Below are 24,407 nucleotides of genomic sequence, written 5' to 3' on the forward strand. Positions count from 1 at the left end.
GGAGTGAGTACGGCTCACTGCTGCATCTGAGATGCTGCTGAGCGCAGGATCTAACAACAATGATCACATTTATTGTCTTTGAAAGGCCACATTCCTCAGCTCAATTTCATCTAGTGAATACTTACTGCAGTGCCTTCTGCTTTCCCATGCTAACAACCACCACACTTGGCAGCCACCTGCACCAAAATCCCTCTGGGTGGCAGCAGCACAAACTTGGCACAACGGTGCTGGGGCAGTGGCAAGGGGCAGGAGCTGGAGGCAGCCTTCCCTACAGGAGGGATGGGGCATGCCAGCAAGTAGCTGCAGTGGGCATAAAATAACTAAATCCACCCTGGAAGAGACAGCCGCAGGTCCAGGTACCCAACCATCATGTTGGATACTGCTACAGAAAATACTTGTCCACTGACCAATTTATCAGGAAGTACAGAAGAAAAAGCAGGAGTTAACATAGCAGACTGCTCTGCAGGCAGATGTTTATTCTAGACTGCTTCCACTTAAATAAAACAGGCACAGTAGAGAAGGCTTTTATTTGGTTAACACACTAAAGAGTGGATGCTTTTATCATTCAAGATTTTGCAATGTTAATCCTGCAAGAATGGCTGGACTGGAGCTATTTATCATCTGGCACTTTATACTTTGTTTCCATAGAAGGAAATGAAAAAGGCCAGGAAGGTTCAGCCAATTTGTCTTTTAATACTCTTTATTGGCTCATTAATGATTAATTCTTTTTAACACTCTGCCCTAGATCCTAAATTCACAATAGCTCAATGTAGATGAAAGATTTCAAATCCCCATCTCTCCTCCCTCCTCTTTTCTAGTTCCTGAGCCTACATAATAAAATATCTGGCACTGCTCAGCACACTGCCGTCTAAGGAAATCATCCAGGACAAACACAACACACACACACACACCAATCGTTGGAAGATTAAATGCTGCAAAAGATGAAATGAGCAAAGATCACAACCCAATCCAGTCCTGAAGAGCCACAAACAGTAAAGGAGCCACTCAATGATAATAGCTGCCACTGTTCAGCCACTAAGTCTGCAAGTTATTTATGCCTAGTGCTGCACTACTGCAGTACTGCAGCACTCAACTGTTCTCAGTTATTGAATTATTTTTTGAAGGAGCATGGGTTTATTACTTCATCGTATTATTAAAAGAGGAAAATATTACTGTTCCACAATCAGAAATCGAAGATAAGTCTTATAAATGCCACATACCAATAACATTATTAATTTGAACATTTCTTCTGTATTAGTAAAAGCTACAGCCCTGATCACAGTGTTCTTTGCAAGTCCCACAGCAATTTAATAGTAGTACATTTGTCAATACAGTGTCCTATATGCTGTAATATGCATTAGAATATTCTATACAGATTCTTCAAGGATTTCAGGTAATCTCTTCTGGTGAATAGTGCCTGAGCCTTTTCCTACCACATAGATCAAGAAGAATTTTATGGTCAATGCACATATCCATTTTGCATCTCACTTCTGTTTAAGGATAAGGAAGCAAATAACCACTTCTACAATGTGCTTTGAGATCTCTGGAGGAAGAATGCCATTTCTGTTCAGTATTTTTACTGATCTGCTTACATGCTGTTACTAGCTATAACAATTCATAGTGGAGGTGATTGCATTTCAGTTATCCCAGATGGAAAGTATGATATAAATATCAGTCTCACTATTAAACTCCTCAAATAGACCTACAAAAATCAAGTAATAAAATTAACTGGAGGAACTAATAGCAGAGTATCATTATATGATCTTGTCATATGTAACAGTACTTACCATGGAAAGAGAAATGGAGCACCCGTAGCAAGCCTGTTTGAGCAATACCACCTGCTGACACACTTTTGTTGTTTGGCACATTTTTGTTCACACAGCTACAGAGTGAGACTACACTGTGGGTTCAGCAAATATGGGATTAGTTGTAATCAGAAGGTAGGGGAGAATCAGGATAAAGACTGATTTATAACAGATGAATACATTAGCACATACCTAATTTACTCAAATTGGTTGATTTGACAGTACTTTAAAACAACTTTAAGCAGGGGATATTAATGAAGTTAATCTGCTATTGAAATCACAGGTGCATAGTTCTTTTTTAAAAGAAAAAGTTCTCCTGGATAACGTGACACAGTCCTCTGCCTGCTGGTCACCTGCTCCAGTGAGCTTACACCTGCAGGGCTGTGAGCCTTTGTCCACAGCACATTATGCTGCTAATGTGGAGACAAACATCACTATACCAGGAACTAAAATGAGAAATACAATCTCCCCAGAACACCACTGCTAACAAGGATGACTATCAGAAACTTGGGAGGAAGGTCAGGGCTTCTACTGAGAAAAGAAACTGGATTATCCTCCCTGCAATAGACTGCTAATAAGGATGTGGGCAGTGGCAGCCTGTATTGTCCTGCCAATACCCTAGGAGTTTCAAGGGAGACTTCTGTCACTCAGGTTGTCAGTCCAAGCACTTTCCCAAGTCCAAAAATCATGTTTAAAATTAGATTTGTTGGAATGAGGCAGTACAATGCAACATCCTTATGCAAGGGCAAGTATCTGTGCCTTCTAACTTTCACTTTGTAATGATCCAGAATATTTTGCTATTAGCTCTGTATTTTGAAACATATACAAGCCTGCTAATAAGATTTCATTAAACAATACGCAATCTTAATCAGAGGTCATTACCATCATTATATATAATTACCCAATTTGAAACGTAGAATTTTACAGATAAGGTATTCACAGGAAAATATGTTTCATGCCTGCAGTAGGTTCTTTTGAGAGATGAACTGACTTCAACAGCTTTGTGAAGGTAATATATAGATGGGAAATGCCAACGTCAAGTCAATAATGGTTTATATATCTAATTCATTAAATAACCTTAGCACCTTCAACATATGCAGAAGCTTCAGTGAATACATATATTTACATCTGAGTATACAGGACAAAACTGTAGTTCTACCATTTGTCTCAAATGAACAGGAATCATATATAAGCATGTAAAATTCTGTGCAATGCATTTAACCCAGGTGATGCATTTATCTGACTCATGGCAGCTGTTTTTGTTTGGTTGTGTTTTTTTTTTTCTTTTTTTTTTTTTTTTTTTCCTGGTTCGTTTTGTTTTGTTTTGTTTTTAAACTTTAGTTCCCTAGGTAGAGTAACATGTTTGGCCCAAGGACTGATGCTGCCACTCTACAGTCTATTCAAAAAGCTAAAAGCTTGGGTATCTAAGCAGGGAAAGTTCCTCTTAACTCAAAAGTGAGGATCTTAGAGGCGATTTAATACTGGAGTAGCCAGTTCAACTCTAGCCATGTATCTGAGTATCTCTAATTAAAACACCACATAATCAATATAGGTAAAAATACTTTTCTCTGTGTTGATGTGCTGAGTAGTCTGCACTCAAAGTACTTCAGACTGTTTCCCAGTCATTAACCATATGAAAATTTGTGCAAGAAAAATAAAATTACCCAAATCTTTTTCTATCTTGGTCATCACAGAATCAACACTGTTGGAAATGCCTCCAGAGTTTAATAATCCCAAAAAACTCATCACTGATTCTGCTTTTCTATTCCATTCCTCCCCACCATGTCGTTCTCATTGCAGTCAGACAGGAAAGGATGGAAACTGATGAAAATTACTGGGTCAAACCAATCAAGTGCTGGTCCAGGGCACCAGAAATGTGCCAGCAAGCACTGTGGCCTCTGCACCTGGCACCTCTACAGCTCACCCCACAGAGCTGAGACAGGGCTGCTCCACACAGTACCTTATGGAGCAAAGGATGGTCAGAGTCTCAGGTCACATTCTTCTTTACATTCTCACCACTACAAACACAGACTTTCAGGGCTGTAGCAAGGCAAAGTAAAATAAAAACACTCAGCATTCACAGACATAGCAAATACTAGGTTTTATTACTTTTTGAAGAGTGGTAGATATTCATTTCTTTAAGATTATGTGTTATAACAACTTTGGGAAAAAATCATCTTTGGCTGATAAACTGTGGTTTTTCTGCATCTTAAACTTCTCCATCAGTTGACTAGTGCTTTTTGTTTATTTTAAAGATGTCCCTTTTCACAGTTGCAAAATAAATGTATTTAAAGGCCTATGACAAGGCCATGACATGCTTTCCTTGCTTCCTGTACCTTACTTCCCCTAACGTCTTCATGGCTAATAGGGATGCCAAGTACCATATATTGCTGTAGTTCAGCTTCTCCCTTCACTACGCCTTTCTACTGAGCAGTTCACAGCCTGCCTTGAAGATCTGAAGGGTTTGAAAACCCTGCAGGACAGAGCCTCTGAGGACATCACTGTGCAAGGTTTACTGCCATGTGCTGATTGCTGTGGGTGCTATGAAATCCAGAAGTGCCCTTGGGATCCCACAACCATTTTAATCTGCTCCTCTGCAACCATATGCAATATAACATACAGACATCCAGCAGTTTACTTTCTGTTCACATTCATCTTTTTTGCTCTCCCTTTCCCAGCCTTTTTCCACAATCAGCCGCTGGGAATAGACAACTTTAGGAGTCCCCAGCCTTGTTCTGGCAATCAGCAGCACAAGGCACTCCTGGGAAAGCAATGCCAGCAGCAGCTCCCAGTTGCAAGCAAAGCTTCAAATCATTCTGAAGTGGTTTGAGTGCCACAGCTGCAATCCTGCCTGCTCCCAATTATACACACAAAAGTCCCAAAGGCCTCACTTGCACAAAAAAAAGTCTGTGCTCTATGTTATTTTAAGTAAGTATGTAGTCCAATTGATTTCAAAGAACCTACTCGCGTGCTGAGCTGGGCATATGCTTAAATACTTCCCTGAAACAGCGCCAGCTACTACCTCACCCGCACTGATTCCTTCACTGCCTACCTCCTCCCAAGGTGGCAGAGCAACATGGGGACAATGGTGTCCAAATGGATTGTTCCCAAAAATATTGTAACATCCTGATCCATGCATGCACACAACCTGAAGTGTGGCCTGAGAAAGATCCCACAGTTACAGTCTCTGCAATTCCACATTAGGAATAGAGATAAGAATCTCATCTTGTGTTTGCCAAACACAGCATTTTCTCCCATAGCATCTTCACTGACGCTGAACATCTGAATTTTAGTCTGGCACAAATGCACCTGCTAAAACCCTGCCATGTGTGCCTGCTCCAGAAACAATTTCAGTTAACCCTCACTTGGCTGGAGCAGCATGAGCATGTGCAACATGATGGATTGGACTCTGCTTCACTCCAGAGGGATTCAGGAGTAACAGCACTGAAAAAAAAAAAAAAAAGAAAAAAAAAAATCTGGTCCACAGAGATGGTGGCAATATTCCATGCCATTTTATGCTACTATACATATGTTACATGCATATAAAAATATTTCAAAGAAATCAGTAAACTGTAAGCTACACAAGCCCTCTGAAGTGCAAAGAGAAACCTATCCTGCCTTTGTTTGGATTCATTATCTACTTGCCTTATACATTCTGAGGAGTTCAGAAGTCACCCAAGATAAATAGCTGATAATCATCTGATACCTTCATGTGATCTCCTCTCTGCAATTTGCATTGGCTTTGAGTTTCCAGATGAAGACATCTGACGAAATAGTGCTGGGATTAATTTTAGCCTCCTCCTGAAGATAGCACGCTGACTCCAGAATAAGGCTATAATACTTGACAGGGCAGAATATTTCCCTCTCCAACATAATCTGTTTCAGGTTTCACAGGGCAGAAATAAAGTGCACAAAACCAGTTCCAAGCAAGAAGTGTTGTGAACTTAGGGGGCAGAGAAAGAATTAAAAATAGCATCATTCTTCCCAGTTTGCAAATCAGGTTTTGCAGCCTGCACCTGCAGGGCAGCATGCACAGCACACAGCTGAACACAACAGCAGCTCTTTTAAATGAGACATTCACTAAAGCTTGTCAAAAGATGGCACACACACAGTTTTGGTGTGTTGATAGAAGAAATTTCTCTAGCTTTTACATCCAAGTACCTGCAGTAATAGACTAACTGCAGGAAGCTTTAGTTCCACAAGGAACAGAGGCATTCGTGCAGTCACAGGCAGGCATCCTTCAGTCCAAAGTATTACATGCTGTCCTTGCAGAACAGGGCGGCAGGCAATTAATTTTAGCATATACTCCACAGGAGAGTTAACACAGCTTCAAGACTGTATTGTCTTGATTTTTCACAGACATGGCTGACAAGAACAGCATTAGAGAAAGCAGTCAAGCCTCTCTGCTTCTCAATCACATAAAGGAGCACAGTTCTGCCCTCTCATCCACAACAGCCTGCCTGTAGCTCCTTAATATGTTCACTTTGAGTCATGAAGCTTTCAAAAATGAGCTCATGCTTCACTAACTTTGTGTCCTCATCAGCCAAAATGCTATCAGGTGTTTGTAAAGAGATTTTTTTGGACTACTGTCAATGAAGAAAAAAAAATCAACACTGTTAGCATGGTCATATACCCTAACAATTTTAACTGAAGTAAAGAAGTGAAAAGTATTGACTGGTAAGGTTGCTCAGATCAGTTGAGCTGGGGACGAGGACATTTCTGAGAGCATCCAAACTGCACTAGGAAGGAGGAGACTAAAAACTGATTCTGGAACTGCCATGGAGCTGAGAAGACAGGGCTTGGTAAATGTCAAGTCCACAGCTCGAGGGAAGCAAGTGCAAGCTGTGGTAGCAGAAGAAATGAGGCTTCTTGCCCTTCACTGACACGACAACCTGACCTCCTCCAGTCTGCTACAAACCAACCCACCAAGAAAACCCTTGCAACTTTTCCTCTCTGCCCCAGAAAGAGCAATCAACTTATTTGTGTCTAATCCACACCCAGAGAGTGGCACAACCATCTCCATTTCCACAGGCACATTGCCTTGGAAATACCTGTGTGGGAAGAATGTGATTTTATACCTTTTGGGGGGGATCTCAAAATACTTGACTGCCCAGTAAAAACTGTTAACTTACAGATATGTGGAAAAGTAAGATACTTGCCGTTCATACAACAAGACATATTTACAAGCAAATAAACTCAAGGGTGTGTATATATTTCTGCCCAGAATATATATATATATATATATAAAATAAGTGCCGCCTGAAAGAAAAAAAATAAATAAATCATGTTCTAATACTTAGATATTAGTAGAATGAAGTGATATATTTTGCATGAACTACACCATAAACGAATTAAAGCAGAAGCTAACAGACTGCAGCTATATTATTTGTTATATAGACTTTCTCTTGCCATGGTATGTGCTTCACTCTATTAGGACATGACTGTTGCCAAACAAGTAGACTTTGGGGAATTATTTTTGAACTGACGTGCTCTAATGAGACATTCCAACAGAGGCTACATTTTTTGGCACTTGAAAGAGAATGAAGTGGGATGAAACCTGGGGCAAAAAGATACAGGAGCAGAAAAATATCCCAGCTTAACTCAAGCAGATGAAAGTGCTGTCTGACCAACAACAATGCAAACAGAGGAAAAAGGAGCAGATGGATTCAGCAGATGAATTCAAGAGACAAATATGTCAATGGGCCGGGAGTCCTTGACACAACGACACCTGTCTTGGAAAGCTGTGGAAAACAAAGTAACAAGGAACAAAGAAAACAGAAGCCAGCCTCACAGGCAGAGGTGAGCAAGACTGTAGGACAGCATGGAAGCTGTCAGGGCAAGGAGATGAAAAAACTGTCACAACCAAACCCAGCAGAATCAGTGCTTCAAGCACACACTAACAGCAAAAGCAGATGAATAGCGTTACCCTAAAAACATCAAATTTGGGCTGGCAAGGAGGGGTAGCCTTGCTCACCAGCTCAGGCAGCTCCCGACCCATGGCTCCGATCAGCCTCGCGGTGCTACGATGGTATTCACAACCCTCCCAGTGCCAAGGCGGTGACATTCAGCATCACCTCTGCACCAGCAGCCCAGGGACCTCTCGCCAGGTGACAAGAGCTGGGGACATGAGGGATAGCCGTGCTGGGGCTAGGAGGACCTGGCTGAGCTCACAGCCCATCTCACCAACAGCTTCCCTCCTTCCCACGGAGCCAGGGAAGTCGCATACTGTAAGAGACAGCTGTGACATTTTAGGCCAGACCAAATAAAAGACCTTGCCTGTAATCCTAGACTTTTACGGTCAACAGCAGTTGTCTTCAGAAGCACCAGGATTTCATCCATGACATTCAGCCACCTCTGAGGTGAGAATTGCACCTAATTCTGCAGAAACGAAAGTTGAAATGCTCATGACCAAAAGTAGCACATACATATCTGAAAGCTGCTATGTCCTGTTACATGCATTTTTATTTGTTTGGTTTTAAAGGTAATCTTTAAAATAGTTTTCAAAGAACTTTAGATATTAAAACTTATTTTAAAAATTGTGCATTTTTACAGACTGAAAAAGAAAATGAAGCAGTATCTGAGCAACAATGTTCTGTCCTAAACAAATTTGTGAAATAGTAGCAGAAAAAATAAGGAGAAAGGCTGTAATGTTCTATTTTGTAAATAAAGCAAACAAAGTTAAAGGCAAATGAGTTCTTGAGTAGGGAACAGCGATCCAATTGCTACATGAAAGCATTTTTGCATATGCTGCAGCAGATTAAAAATATTAAACTGACATGTGTCTCTGCTTTGTCTACAGGACACAGTTTGTCTGGAAAGCTTCAAAAAGAAAAAGAACTGCAAGATTTAGAAGAGGCCATTAAGAATTTAAGTTGTGTTTTATTAATAGATGAATACTGGCATGTTGATAACAATTGTGTGATTTGTTTCAGTGCATTAACAAAATACAAATTAACATAGCTAATAAAACACCAAGCTAATATTCCCTCTTAATTTTCTGCGTAGTATTCAGCAAAATATAAGTTATGATGGTTAAAGAATTTACCAAAAACGAGGAAAACATGCAACAGCTCTTATACAAAAGAACTGTCAAGCTATTCTTTCTCTAACCAATTAATCACATCAGGAGAACACGACAAGGGCTTTTAAGTTTTCAGCACTAGAGTCTCAATATCAAATTCAATTAACTCTCCTGAGTTTCTGGTAGTAGGGCAGGAGGTATGATTTTGCACAGTGTGGTGCAATCCTGTCCTAAGGTTATACTAATTTATTTATTTATTTATTTTTGAAAAAATGAGCAGGCAAGTAAACTATCAGTTTTCATGACTTTTGCTTCCTATTACTCCTTTCAAAGTATTTCATCTCTCCTAAAGTTAGTCCTGCATGGACAAACTTCGATTAAAAGAAACTGGAAGACCTATAAATCATAACATTTTACATTCTCCATCTAAAGTTACAAGTCCACTACTTAATTTCTGATCATTAATCATTAGGGAAATACTTTATGACAAGCATAAGACACAAAGTAAGACACTGAGAACTAAAACCTGAGCAAAATTTTAGTTGAGATGTCTCAAGTAGAATTTGTCTAGATTTTCTTTAAAATTTGTGCAAATACTATAACTTAAGTTTTCTAAAAACAATTTTTCCAAAGTGAAAAGTGCAAAAACTGAAACGTTCAATTTTTTCGTTAATATTATGCCCAATTATTCCACAATTCTGAAAAAAAAAAATACACATTTTCATACAGATGAAAATAAATCATGAAAATCAGATAATTCACTTAGCAAAAACTCCCAGAATTTTCTAATCTGTGTGCTCTGTCTTTTTAAATTGTTTACATGAAAGCACGTGCAGAATTCTTCTATGGACAAATAGCAGAAAAAAGATGTAATACTGACAGGATATATGCATATTTTATACATATACACACACAGACATCTCACTAACAGAATTAGACTGATTCAATTACAGAATAAAAAGTTTTTGCAAATGGCCAATTCACTCCAACTTGTACTGAATGTTTGAAAGCCTCTTGTCATGAACAATACACAGACCAAGAATTTATCATGCAAATTCAATTAATAACCTCAACTGTATAACTTTTTTCCACACAAGCACTGTTTTTGCAGTGTGGATGAATAGAACCTATTTTATCAAAAATTCAATTTATTTATTTTTATCTGATCTCTGAATCAAGGCACACAAAGAAGAGAGAGAGGTTTCACTATAACATCAACCTGTTACCGGTGCCAACCAAGTAACATCTCTTCAAAACCTCCAGGCATTTTACACATCACTTAACTGAGCCTCTGAACAAATAATTATTGATTTTAATTAGATCTCTCATAACATCTCTCTGAAACCATTTCTTCATCTGTGACTACCTGCTCTCAGAGTGAAAGCAGAATGTATGTGTTTTTTATTGGATAATGAAATTAAGCCTAAAAAAATACCATCTGCTATCAAGCATCCTATAGTTAATATATTTATGGATATGGTGTCATCAAAATTAACTATAACCTCAATAAATGTGAATTTTGATCTTTTTATTAACTAAGCTATCGAACATGTTTGCCGAGCTCTTGACTAAAGGTCATTTCATTAGCAGCAAACTCTGTCTGCAAGAATACTTGACACAGTGTTGAATTGCTCCAGCTACTTGCCAAGATCCAGCTCCATGCCTTGGAGAGGATGGGGGGGTGGAAAGAAAAGCTTTTTGCCTAAATAGTTTTGCAGTAGATAAACTCCTTCCCCTGCACACACTGTTCACATTTTTCTGCCCTGTGCAGACTACCTGTCACCAGCATACTAGAAGTTCAGGACAAAAATACGACTACCCTATAACATTGCACACAGCAGAATGGAGCATGAACACAGAAGTGAGAAGCTGAACAGTGCCAGTTCATTTAACCTTACACATTACAAGAAACCTTACGCGTTGTCAACACAGTCTCTACACACAAGCTGAGAGCGTATCATTATATGACACAAACTCATCCCAGTTTCTGCTAAATTGACAAACAAGACTGATGTGCCTACACAAACATGGCAAAGCAACTGCATTGGAAGTTGCAGGATTGTAGGCAAGACAGAAATAGGAATTCAGCCTGGACCTGGGAAGCTCCCTTCTCCTCAGATGCGGTGGTTTAGCAGGGTTTTCTTTGATGACATACCCTAGGCAGCTATAGGAATCTTGGCTTCTTGGCTGCACTATTAATGATGTTTCAAGATGTGCTTTCAAAGCATACTTTTCCCACTTGTTGAATTCGCACAGGTGGCATCCTTATTTACTAACCAATGGCTGCAAGGCACAGCTTCCCAACCACAGAACTAAGCTGTAACATCTCCTCCTTAGCCCAAGATCTCGCTTGGTGAGAAAGTAACCACACACTTTGCGTGAGCCACTGCGTTCATGCTTTACCCACTGCTGTACTCCTGGCACCCGCCAACAAGAGGCTGCTGTTTCTAAGCCATCTCTGCTATTTGTTAAGACCAGATTTCAGAACCTCCCTGCCAGGTAGTACAGTTTCTGTTCTGTACTCATTTAAGATCATTTTATTAACAACAGTGTTAAGGTACTCTACAGGTACCTTAAAGGAGGCTGTAGTGAGGTGGGGGTTGGTCTATTCTCCTACGTGCCTAGTGACAGGATGAGGGGGAATGGGCTTAAGTCGCTCCAGGGAAGGTTTAGGTTGGATATTAGGAAGAAATTCTTTACTGAAAGGGTTGTTAGACATTGGAATGGGCTGCCCAGGGAAGTGGTTGAGTCACCATCCCTGGAGGTCTTTAAAAGATGTTTAGATGTTGAACTTAGCAATATGGCTTAGTGGAGGACTTGTTAGTGTTAGGTCAGAGGTTGGACTAGGTGATCTTGGAGGTCTCTTCCAACCCAAATGATTCCGTGATCTTCTGCATAAATCCCGCACTGGACTTCCCCACGCTAGACATCAGAGTCAGGCCTTATTCTCCAGTGCAGCTCTTTGACATGAAGAGATAACGATGACATCAAGAAGGAGTGTCAGAATCCAGTTTATTATGAATTCTACATCTACAAATACTTTTGTCCAAAATGCATTTGAAGAATTTCAAGGGAAACCCAAAATCTTGTTTCAAACATTAGAACTAGCAACCAGCAACAAAGAGCTACAGCAAGTAAGTGGCTTCTTTGTTAAAAACCATGTGCACAGTCCGTTATATTTTTGACTAGTCACACCCTCTTTCTTTTTAAAAAGAAGATTTCTCAAAGTTGCCAATAGCTGTTTCAAATTTTCTTTGCTGAATAAGCCTCCCAGTTTCTATATTCAGAGCACAACTGATGCAGAAGTCTCTTAACACCCACTAAACTTGAATAATTTATGCTCTTACAGTCTTGTATGGCAAGATACAAAGTGACTTAATCATGAGGTATTCATAGCATTCTCCTCCACAGAAGTATGAAACTCTGTGAAAAATATTCCGATACAAGTCCTCAGGCAGTGTGTTCCACGTACAAGATTGACTTGAGTTCCTATTAAATATTCAGAGCCACAGACAAATCTAATACTTTTGTTTTTCTACAAATCTTTACCTGGGCAGTTGGACAATTCATTATTAAGCACAATTCATTTCCAGATTAAGCAGAGAAAATGTGGTAGGTTGGTTAATATTAAATATGTGTCTGCATGGTTTCTATGGTGTTTTGTGAAACTATCTAACCCTGATTCAAACGTAAAACTGTTTCATTTTACGGCTTCTGTGTTTAGCAATAAAACAGGTCACATCTACATCATGGCTCCACTTCACTGCAAGGATACTACTTTCTGAAAAGGAGAACATCATGATAGCCATATTCATTTTCATTTAAGCTTTTTCTGCTTCATTTTTATCCTGCTTTTATTTCTGACAAATACAAAAAAAAGCAAATCTGTCCCTTATGTCCCCAGATGCAAGCTTCTGCGACAGTTTCATAATACAACCACAAGTAATCCCATCTTTGGATGCTCTGCTGACTTTCGTTTTTGGTCAGAGGTTTTCCAAGAGACCAGTAGGTGCTAGTGCTTGAACACTAATGATTTTCTGTGAAGGTGGGATAACAAGTTGTCTTTGAAAAAACACCCTATTGAGATACTTTGTTCCTTTACACATTTTAAAGGTTTATCAAAATGAAAGGAGATTAAAAACATGTATGTAATTGCTGGTTACATAAGTAGTTTTTGAAAGCTTGCTGAGTTTAATGATATCTCAGTGGAACACAATGAAGCAATATACCATTCACAGTTACCAAAAAAAAAAATTGTAAAAATATTTTCTCATGAGTGGCTTTTTCCCCCTCTCCAAGTTAAGAGTTGTTTCATATGCCTTATAAACAGCCTCTTAAAATATAAAAACATTTGTGATACTGACATCAAAGTGTCCCTCCAGTAAAACACACCAGAATCCTGACAATAACTGTCCACATACATCCAAGACTGTGCAGTTCAGCGGAGAAGATGCTGTACTGAGAGGCAGGGAACACGGACATAAAAGCTTATACGTCCTATGCTTATGTCCTGTGTCAAGGCAGAGGTCCTCTCTAGTCCATTTTGTGGCAGCAGCAAGCACCAGGAGAGCGATAGGGGGACTGAGGGTGCATGAACTGATAGCCTCCCAGCGCCCAGCAATCCGCAGCTAATCATCTCCCTCAGCAGCTGTGTATCTTCACATTTAACACCCACTGACAGATCTGCTGCAACCTAGCACTAAGTGCTGCGATCAGCAACAGCTCACTTGGCTTTTTGTCTCCTCCTTCCCTCCCCCTTACTCTCTCTTTCACCTGTCCTGTTTAAACTTACCTTTTTAAGGCAAGGAACATCTCTTACAGTGTTGCAATACCTAGTTCAGTGCAGCCTTAATCTTAGCTAAAGCCTCCAAAATCCATGACCTCTGGTAATATTTATGTGCAAAGAGAATAAGGGACTGGATGCATATGCTACCATAAGGCAGTAATTTCTTGACAAGTACTCAAGGTTTGCCACAAAAGTCACTGGTTTGGCCTAAATAGTGAAGTTAAGCGCTTTTTTTTTCCCCCCTCTTTTTTTTTTTTTCAGGGGAAAAAAAATATCCAGATGCAAGGCTATTTATATTTCAATTCTCAGCTAATATCATGTCTTTGTGTTTTTTCAACACATTTTAGTATTTCCCTTTCCCTGTGACATCTGGCAGCACATCTTCAATATTTCTTTGGAGTCAATACGGCTGTCAGTATTCAGTTCAGTATCTGGACTATAATGTTGATTAGGTCTTCACTCTGAGCTGCTCCAGCAGTTACCCTGAAACTTTTTGCACAAAAGAAAGTAAAAGCAACAGAATTTAGCTTCAAACACATAAGTACTTGCCAGGCAAAAATTTTAAGGATTGACACCTAAACGAGTAAAATCATTCACTTGACAATATCTCATTGAAAGCAGTCATCTACGCATTTATAAGTGGAAAAGGTTTCTTTAAAAAAAGAAAAAAAAAAAAAAAAAAAAAAGCACTAATTTGCTGAATTCAATTATACTACTCGCTATTTTAGAATAAAGTCTTAGTCTTATTTTTAGCACCTGCTGCACTACAAAATAACATCTTCAACAAAAAACTGCTCTGCTCATCCAAAAGACCTTTCTCCTTCCATGCAATAAAGCCAATAGCAACTAACAGTTATCCTACTCTGAGTCAAGACCATACTACACAAGTAATGCTGTAGATTCTACACGAAAAGATAACCAAATCCTCCTCTTCTGAAGAAAGGAACAGAAGCGTGTGATGCGACACATCCGGGCTTCCAGATCAAGCTGCTACAAAGGGTGATTTAGGGGAAGCTGAAAGCAGCACAAAGTCCTGGAAAACCCCTGGAATTATTAACCACCTGTTTACAAAGCAACGGCACTTCTGTGTGCCCCTGTTACAGACCTGTCAGCAGTGGATTTACTTAGTAGCAACACACGTGGAATAATTACAGCTATCGCATCATCAGAAATTCTCCCCTAATTATTTCTAGTAATAATTTTTACAACTTAGAATGTAACAAAAATAGCAAAGGACATTCTTGCAGTTCTTTTTACCAATTTTCCCTACATGAATTTTCACAGTTCAATGAAAAACTACAGTCAAAGCAAATATGAGCTGGGGCTGAACATTGTTACATAAATGTGACCTTGAAAGCACTGAGCGGAAAGGAAGTTGTGTTATTTATTCAGTTTTATTGGGATGTGTTTATATGAAAATATCTATACATCCTAACCATATTAGCAATGAACCATGAAGAGACACCCATTGTGAAAAGATTATATTTAAGCAGGAGATAATTGCCCTTCATGCGACCCTTTTTGGGAACAGACAATCCAGAACCCAAGGAGCCTCACTACCATTTTTGTAAGGTTTCTGTGCATGTGTATTTCTGTGATAATGGCGAATACACCTCATATTTTCAAAACCATCTAAGGAAAAATTATGGGGAAAAAAAAAACAAAACACATTCTGCTCCCTGCACAAAAGCACAAAAGGGTTGGTCTGAGAAGGTCCCAGCCACTGGGAATGTGTTCTATTAAAGGCAACAGGACATTCTTGAAGTATCAAGAACCCAGAACAACAGAGGAACTCACAAAATGGAACACATTGATTCTATTAGATATTACTATTAAAATATCTAAGCAATTTGAGAGGTTTTAGCCTGGTGTGAGATACAAGCACTTTTTTCCAATTAAAGAAAAATTTTAGTCTATGGTAGTCAGCTTAAACTCCCAGCTAAAGCAGCATTCAGTCCAGAGGGTCCTACTAAGGGATTTCACTCAGTGACCACCCCAAAAGAGGGCTGGTGCTTTTCTACCACTTGCCGCTAAGCTGTTATAACCCACCTAGTGTGACACAAAGCTATGACCTTTCCAGGTCTCAACTGAATGGATGCAGTCCCAAGCAGACACACTGGTCCTGCAACATCCTTTGACAAAAACAGCTGCATGCCTGGAGCACGCCACTGGCTACCACACAACTGTTTGCAGTAAGATCACAACCCAAAGCCCTCGCCCTAACTTGTAAGCCTCTATACAGACATGACCTGTGAGTCTCAGATAACACCTCACCAGCCCTGGTTTTCTAGGCTATAAGAGACAGAAAATAGAGAAATTAAGCAAATCCAGCTCAGTCGCTGTGGCCGCTCTCAGTGCTTCCTTATCAGCAGATCTCCCTTGCTAAAGATTCCTCCAAGTGCTGCTGGCTTCATCAAGCAGACATTGAAATGCACCTCATCTCCCATCAAGTGCCAGGCTTTCTGATCCCGTTCAGACAAGGTATCAGAAGGAGTAAGGAGGAAAGTAACAGGAAAGAACTAAATCAGGATGAGATACAAACACTGCCAAAATCAATAGGAGCTGCTATATTAACTTCAGTGGGCTTTTGATGTAGCAGAGAAGTCACATAGACTGAATGCCAAGCAAATTGATTTGTTAGATGCTCAGATAGCATGGTGAATGATGCCTTGGGCAGAAACTAGAGATTAGTGATCTTGACTCATTATGGCTTTCATATATTATACATCACACACACACACAGATTTTTCTAAATAGTATTGAAAAGAGAAAACATCAGAATAAAGGCATTCTGCATTACCTTATTAAGCATGTCAAAAAATACTCAAGAGAAAATATCACCATTTATCTCCACTTCTGCCTCCAATATTAAATGTTCCCATTATTTTTAAATGGTAATAGACTGGCAAAAACATAGAACAATTGTGACTTTCACATTGAAAACATTCACTAGCAACAATTACTTCTTGTCAAACCGCAAAAACATCATGAAATTGAGTCTAATTTTGAATGCACACAGAAGCACAATAAATCTGTTTTTCAAGTTTTAATTCAGTTATCTTAGCAAGTACTTATTCCTATTGGATATTTAAAAAATATTTTTTCAGATGGTAAGGAAAAACAGGACTACAATAATAGAACCATTAAAGCTATTTCTACAGTTCCTAAAAGGAATTCTTCAAATACAGCATGGTAATAATGGAAGAAAAATAAACCAGTCATTACAGATCTTTGTCAAGAAATCCAGGCAGCAGTGGCTACACATCATTATTATTGTCAATAATGCTTCATCCTTCTGCTTTGTCTCACATGTTATTACTGATTTTACCAGACTCATGTTAACCCTCCCCCACGTTTCTCTTGCTCAGAATAAACAAAAAAGAGAGGTTTAAAGCTGACAAGCTTTAGCCTCCATGAAAAAGACTAATTTTGCCTATAGAAAACACAGTGGCACTGGTTTTGCTACTATTGTTTGCATCCTTCTCAGGACCGGGCTGCTTGTGCTGAAGACCAAGTACAGGCATAGTGGTGACAACGCATAGAAGAGGAATAACACTATGATTTACATAATGCTGCCAGTTAAGCTAATAAACTATCCCAGATCACAACCTTTTCCTTTTTAAAAACCATTTAGTGAGACAGGTGGTCCCGTTACCACTTCTGCTACTGCAGATGCTCATTCTGTTGCCGTTGCTCACTTGAAGCAGCAAGGCTGGACTGTCTAAATTGTCTTCTGGAGTCTGACTAACCCTTCTCCATCTCAAAGACCGATATCAACTTATGAAAATCACTGCTTGCCCCATTAAAACTTGGTTCTTCTGAATAATTTATAAGTCCCATTCACTGATTTTCACATTCTTAAAACACCCACATCAATGTCGCATGTGAAGTGCCTGATTCACCAGATCGTTTCCTTGTGAATCACTCCTGTCTTCAGAGGATACAGCAATAGCAAACTTCCAACACAAATGTTCAGTTTGCACTTGTGAGTAGACTTGTAGCTGCTAGTAAGCTTCCAATGACACCTGGGGAAACTGGCCCTCCATCAGAGTCTCCTCCCTGAGAGCTCAGCACTGGCTGCTGCACGCTGCATCGCTCATCATCCCAGCGGCTGCATTCTCTGCAATTACCCTGAGCTCCTCCAAAATCAGCAGATTCCTATGCTGTCATTCCAAACTGTTCATGCACATATAGATCTAGATAACCATAGTGTACAATGGGCAATTCTATTACTATTTTTGTCCTACAGCTGTGGAAAAAGAAGAGACAGGAAATACTACATTTGTAACAACACCAGCTTGTCTCCCCAGCATAGAACAGATTTTGCACAATAAATTCTCCTGTTACATGCAAAGCTGCAGGTTCAACTAGGAAAGCCAGAACAGAAAAGACTACATATGCATGTGCTGTTTTATGAAGTTTGTACAAGAATGGCAAATATTACATTTCCTTGTATTTGAATTATATGGTCTCAGAGATGTAGCCAAAGTAACTACTTGCATTTAAACCTCTGAGAAATTTGGGAAATCTAAGAAGTGAAAACCATTCCAAAATGCAAAAGTTGTACTGCTGTCCCCCATGTGCTCTTCAAGGTAGAATCAATCCAGCAAAATGACATTGTAATTTCTTTCACCATCACTTTGCACTGAGGTGCAGCCTCTCCTATACTAAACAGTCCACAGCCACAAAGCTGCACTGCATTTGTCCTATAATTGTCATACATCTCCTGAAAAGTAAATCACACCACTTGTTTAGCTCATCAGACCACCAGCAGCCACAGGCTATATGGTCTGCTCCACACACACTCCCCTTTTAATTGCAATGCTTTGGACATTAGAAGCTCTTCCTGCAGAGGAAATCAATTACGAAGTAAATCTAATATTCAGATCAGCCTATATTAGAAGGTATCTTCCTATATGGTATTTCCAGATTACATCTTAGCATGGCTGACTGAGTCACCACTTAAGCATTCTCACTAAATCAAAAATTAAACAAAGCAAATCAGTCAATTAACATGGCTGCTTCTTGCTCTGTGCACATATAATCTTTTCAAGTCTAGTCCTTAACTTAATTTGGGGCAGGGAGTGCGCAGTATCTAGGAAGAAGCGTTCACCTAGCAGTGGAGCCAGCTCTGCAATGGTACAGCACGTCCAGCTTAATGTTTGAAACCGCTGATCCACTAATGCAATCGCAGCCAGCCACAGGTCAGCTTGGAAGCCGTTCCTTTCCATCAGAGAGACTACCAAATACTACACAACATAGTTACCACTAACAACCAAAATTCAATGCTCCACTCTTTCAAGACACTAAAGACATTTTCTCTCCCAAACTTCTGCCAAGCATGGAAAACATACTGGGAATCTACTCATTTATCCACTTATTTGACAAACTAGCTACACTCACAGCCATAACAGAAGGAAGATGCAAATTACTTTGATCCTCAGACACAGAATTAAGTAATTCACCAATTATACGTGTTACAGTTTTCAGCACATGCAACCTAAGGAAAGGGAAGGGAAGGCTGGGTCCATTATGGTGCATTATGAAGTATCTTGCCCTCGAGAAATACCTTCCAGGCCTTCACTGCAATGCCTGCCTTTATCCTTGTGCAGAGATGGGTCAAATTCCATCAAGTATATGATTTATGTAGCCTCTCTCCAGTTACAAAAAAAGTTTTGATTATCATCATTTTCTTATTTCTAAAATATTAAGAAGGCTTTTAGAAACTTCTTTTAGTATAGAAGCCAAAATGCCCAAGTCACTGTCCACCACACATTTGTGGTTATGGGGAGGCCTATGCCAGTACTTGTAAAAGATAGAAGTCATTCCTAGCACATATAACACCGAGACACTTTCCTTCAGTACAGTGGCCATGCTACGTCAGATCAAAGCTATACTTAGTATCCAGCTCCTGAAGTACCTGGAAAACAGCCATGTTCAATGTTTTGTACTTCCCTTGTAGCTCAAATGAAGAAAAATTGCATGCAACTGAAGAGAGCAAATATCCCTGTTCCTCAATACTAAAGACAAGAGCGTTTCTCCTATGTACACAGAAATGGTTGCACATTTACTTTCCAATTCAAAACACACTCTGCTTTAATTCCCCGTTCCCTCTTTACATACACATTCTACAGGGGGAAAAAGAAAAGAAAAGAAAAGAACTAGTGATGAAACAAGCTCTAGTCTCATTAAAGTCAGCACAGGAGTTTTGCAATAGATTTAAGTGGGATTAGAACATTTATCTAGATTAACAACGTTTAATAGCACAACGACTAAACAGATTATTCTTGTATACTGCAGAAGTTATGACCATATTTTTGGTGACTGGTCTCATATTTTCCCTTCCCAACACTTCTACCCTACATGGTGTCTGCAGTGTCTGCACACACCATGCCCTACAGTGTTCTCCTCACCTTTTCCCCATTTCCTGGCCTGTCCATTTGGACAAAAGTTATGCCAGTTCAGAGACACAATCCCACCAGGCAGCTCACCAGCTCTCTGAATACAAGAGATGAATGTGATCCCCACCTCTGCCACTGAAAGTACTAATTAGGATCTTCTTCCTTTTACACACTAACACCTTCTAGAAAACTTGTGGAAACTTAGCACGTTGTAGAGATTCAGTTCAAGCTTTACATGGGTGAAAATGTTTGGACTGAGCATTTGTGCACACTACAGCATCCTTAAGAAACCAAACTAGAATGTCACAATTACAATAAATGTAGGAGTTGAATATGATTTGTTGTAACTACAAAACTAAAACCCTAAGGACTTATACTTCACCTTGAATCTGCTAAGAATTGCTGAAACGATGAATGTTCAGCAGTGCAAGCTAACAAGGGAGCCATAATCTCAACTATGAAGACACATTTCTACTTGGATATACTTACACTGTCTTCTTGCATTTCATGTTAATTTAAGAAATCTAAAGAACTTAATTTCACAGATATTTTTGTACCAACCATGGACTCCTGTATTTTGAACCAGGTGATGTGAGAGGCAGCTTTTCCCTAACAAAAGCTGCTGCCCAGAACCTTTCACTGTTTGCCATCAGGTCTGTGTCTGTTTGTTCATCTATTGAACCAAACAGGCTTACTGGAAAATTTTAAATGTCCACATCCTCCAATGCGAAAGACACTATCTTTGCAAAGTCTGGTCTGCATTGCATCCTACACTTGAATGTTTTGCAATGAGGTACTGATAATATCAAAAAGTATTTTCTCTTTCAATGGCTGTTTCACCATCTCATCTTAAAGTCCTCTATCTACAGATTTGTTAAAACAGCTTCAGAGGAACTGTTTGCTAAACTTCATAATTATGCTAAGTAACAGAATATACTAATCCATGGGCATATATAAAAACTGTCTGAATTAATCTTACATATTTTTCAATGGAAAGTAAGAGATGTCTTTATATTACTCCTTAGGTTTTTTTTTAGCACATAGCATTATAGCAAAGTCACTTTGTCACTCAGTAGAGCCTATAACCAGACTTTTTTTTTTTCCTATAGTGATATGGACACTACCAGAAAAATCTCTTTCAATCTCAATCTGTTAGAAAAATAACTGGAGTGATAAGCACTGACAGGGTAACTAAAGTAACTACTAGAATTCTAATGGGCTTACAAATAGCCTTATATTTTTATACAGAAACAACTATTTTTCTGATAGGCATTGCTTTGACCAAACGTTACTAACTGTTGTATCTCTGCCCCCAATCACTTAGCAAGTCATCTTCTCTCTGGAATATTTTTGAGTGTCTATATCTGGTTTTGAACATGAATATAAAAATGTAATGAATCAATTTTGTTTTATTACATTTAAGACTTCTACCTCTGATTACTTCTCACTTAGCTTACAAAAACATCCACGTGTAATCTAGTCTAGAACACACTGGGTATACAGAATAATATTTATACACTAAGGAGCAGCCATTTAAATGTGTGCCATTTAAATTTAAAATCCCACTCATTTTTATCAACATTCTATAATAACTGATTAAAATTATATACTAATACTGCCTTGTAACTGCAAGAGTAGTATTTATTCTGAAGTTAATGAGTGTCTACAGTTTACATTAACAAGAAAGCTACAACTTATAGGAGAACATGATTTGCTGCACTAAAAACAACTAATAAAAATTCTATTCCAGCATGTCAGATAGTTCCAATTCTTGGGTTTTAAAGTTAGATGACAGACGTAGACAGTGACAGCTCAGGTTCAGCTCTAAGCAGTCTTTTAATCTCTCTGATGCAGAGAGGTAGTTCTGAACACCATTTCCATGCCGTCTGAGACCTTCAGAAACCATAAACAGGGCATAAGAAATGCAGAAGATGTTCCTAAATCAAGGCACGAAGTGCAAATGCCACCACAAAACACACTGTCTTCTTGGTAAGGGCAAGTAACTCCTCCCTGAAGAAAGATAGGTAACATTTTAATAGCTCTATGAAGGAAAAAACATAAGCACGTGACTCCCATTTTCCTTGGCTCAGACAGATGCCTCCCAGCCACTGGTGACAACCACATCTGTGCACAGATTAACACAAGGCTCAGATGTCAAATAAGCCTGCTCAAGTGAACCATAAGCAGTATCAAAACAGCAAAAACAGAATTTGTCTGATGAAAACCCAAAGACAGCATTACAGTTACAGAAGGTACTCTGAAATACCAGCACCATTTGGAGCAGGTATTCTATAACTACACACTATCACTGGAAATAGAATGAGCCTTCTTAACATTTCATTTCAGAAGGTATACACCTGTACTTCTATAGACATGATCTGTTTATTCTACACAGGTGTAAGTAACACGTACAGAGTGGATAATATCCTTCACATCTGCTTCTGGTTACTAATTCAGTCCAACTTTAAAAATGGAGGCATACAAACTGGAAAGGCAGTCTCATTACCTTTGTAAAGACCACCAGTTGATTCCCTCCAGGACCTGGCCTTATTAACCTTAGTTTTAAATTACAAAGTCACAGATGTACTCATCAGTTGCTTGATGAAGATTCATTTGCCAACCTCATCTCACAAAAGGAATAATTAACATACAGACATCACAGGCTGATGATGGAAGTTGTTATAATGCAGGCCTATGGACAAATATTGAGACACCTGCACATCTGTAACAACTAAAAGCTCTCTTAAAAGTTCCAATTAACTGGCATAATTGTAAGAAATTAAATGAAAATCATCAAATTACATCAGTCATGGGCCTGTTCTGCACACAGACAATGCCTACAACTGCAGAACTGCTACAGCCATGGTGGTGTAAGGGCAGAAAGGAAGGACTGTGTTATTTATTTGACTAATTTATTGGGAAAGATTGCACAAGTCCTTGGCACAAAAAAAAAAAAAAAAAGCCTTTCACCAGGTCTGACAAAGAAGAATAAAACTCCAAGCTAAATGCAGGCTGAGACAATTGCTCTTAATTAACCTAATTATATTATTCAATTAGGCAACCTGAGGGAAAAATGGTTAGTACCTGTGGAGGAAAGAAGGGCATTGGGGTAGAGATGAGATGTTAGCAGCTGTAGAGCAGAAACGGAAGCAAGGAGGCGGGACCTGGGGAAATAAAAAGGGTCAATAGATAGCGAGCTGAGCAAATAACAGATCACAAAGGCACAGACAGCATGGGTATGGACGTTTCCAGCTGTGCTCCAGCTCTAGGAGCTGAGGTTCTCTGTTAAGCCTGGGAAAAGAGGTACGTAGAAGATCTGGGCAATCTGCACCAGCCCTAGCGCTCTCCTGACAAACAAGGACATTCACACCCAAGACAGTTTCTCAGCAGGATGTCTGAAGCCAGACAGTGTGAAAATCCCTGAGAAATTCCAGAGGAACATCCTGGGATCAGCTAGGGCATGCAAATCCACCTGGAAGCTGGTGTCAATGCACTGCAAGGCCAAGTCCAGATTAAGGCAGTTTTGCTGTGGGACCTCTGAAGTACTGCATGGCAGGAGACACTTCTCCAGTGCATTATTTCCTTCTCCTTTGTGGTACCACATGCCTGTCTCACTCCATGAGAACTACTTGCCCAGAAGTCTCTTTATTTTATTGAATGTTTGAAGGACCATGCACAGCATGTAATATCCAGGACAAGAAAGCCATCAGTACACTGATCAAGTGGTATCACAGACACACACAGATCCTGCTGAGAGCAGGATCAGCTCAGTACTGAAAACCTAGGTATTTTTACATAAGAGGGTTTGCTCAACTAGAAATTTTGAGCTGTATTTCTGTCATAAGATAAAGAATATCTGTGTTGCTTTGTTTTCCTGGCACCTTTTGGGGTATATCTGCACTGCACCATGCAACACTGTAGAATGCTGCAGGCAAGTGCCAGCTCCTGTCAGAACAGGAACTGTTATACTCAAGCTGGAGGAAGAACAAAGCCAGAGGACACAGAGGCAGGCTGACAGACATTCAGCTTTCAGGTTCCCAAGGCAGTGACCATGCACAGGGATGCCTTTTGCCAGGCAGATGTGCAAGCCCAGTCACAGCTGGAGTCACAAAGACAGTGCATTGTGCTGTGCATTGCAGATGCTCCCTCACTCTTCTGCAGAGGGTATTTCAGCACCCTGTTGTCAGCGTGTCTCCTATACATTTGTGGGCCTTTTCCACCACGATCATCCTTCACAAACCAGACCAAACAGCATATAACAACAAAATGCAGAAACAGTTACTTTGCAGCAAGTGCAAAGTTACGTAGGAAAAAAGTTAAAGGTGTGCATAAGGTGGGGTCTCCACTCAAAGGGAAGAGTATATATTTCCTGGCTCCTTGTCTTTATCTATTTT

At 39.5% G+C, this 24,407-nt stretch overlaps 1 protein-coding gene across 2 annotated transcripts in view; it reads right to left on the reverse strand.

Moving 5' to 3' along the window:
* The window catches only part of FGF13 (fibroblast growth factor 13), a gene marked incomplete at its 5' end in the record, with an annotated part of 231,016 nt that overhangs the window by 186,577 nt on the left and 20,032 nt on the right, over positions 1 to 24,407 (reverse strand). The window contains one exon of one of the 2 annotated variants that reach the window (XM_084294046.1): positions 8,082 to 8,183. The exons of the other annotated variant lie outside the window; for it this stretch is intronic. The remainder of the gene's footprint in view (positions 1 to 8,081; positions 8,184 to 24,407) is intronic. 2 annotated transcript variants of the gene reach the window in all.

This window comes from Netta rufina, assembly GCF_964035555.1.
Source record: "Netta rufina genome assembly, chromosome: 12".
Taxonomy (NCBI): domain Eukaryota; kingdom Metazoa; phylum Chordata; class Aves; order Anseriformes; family Anatidae; genus Netta; species Netta rufina.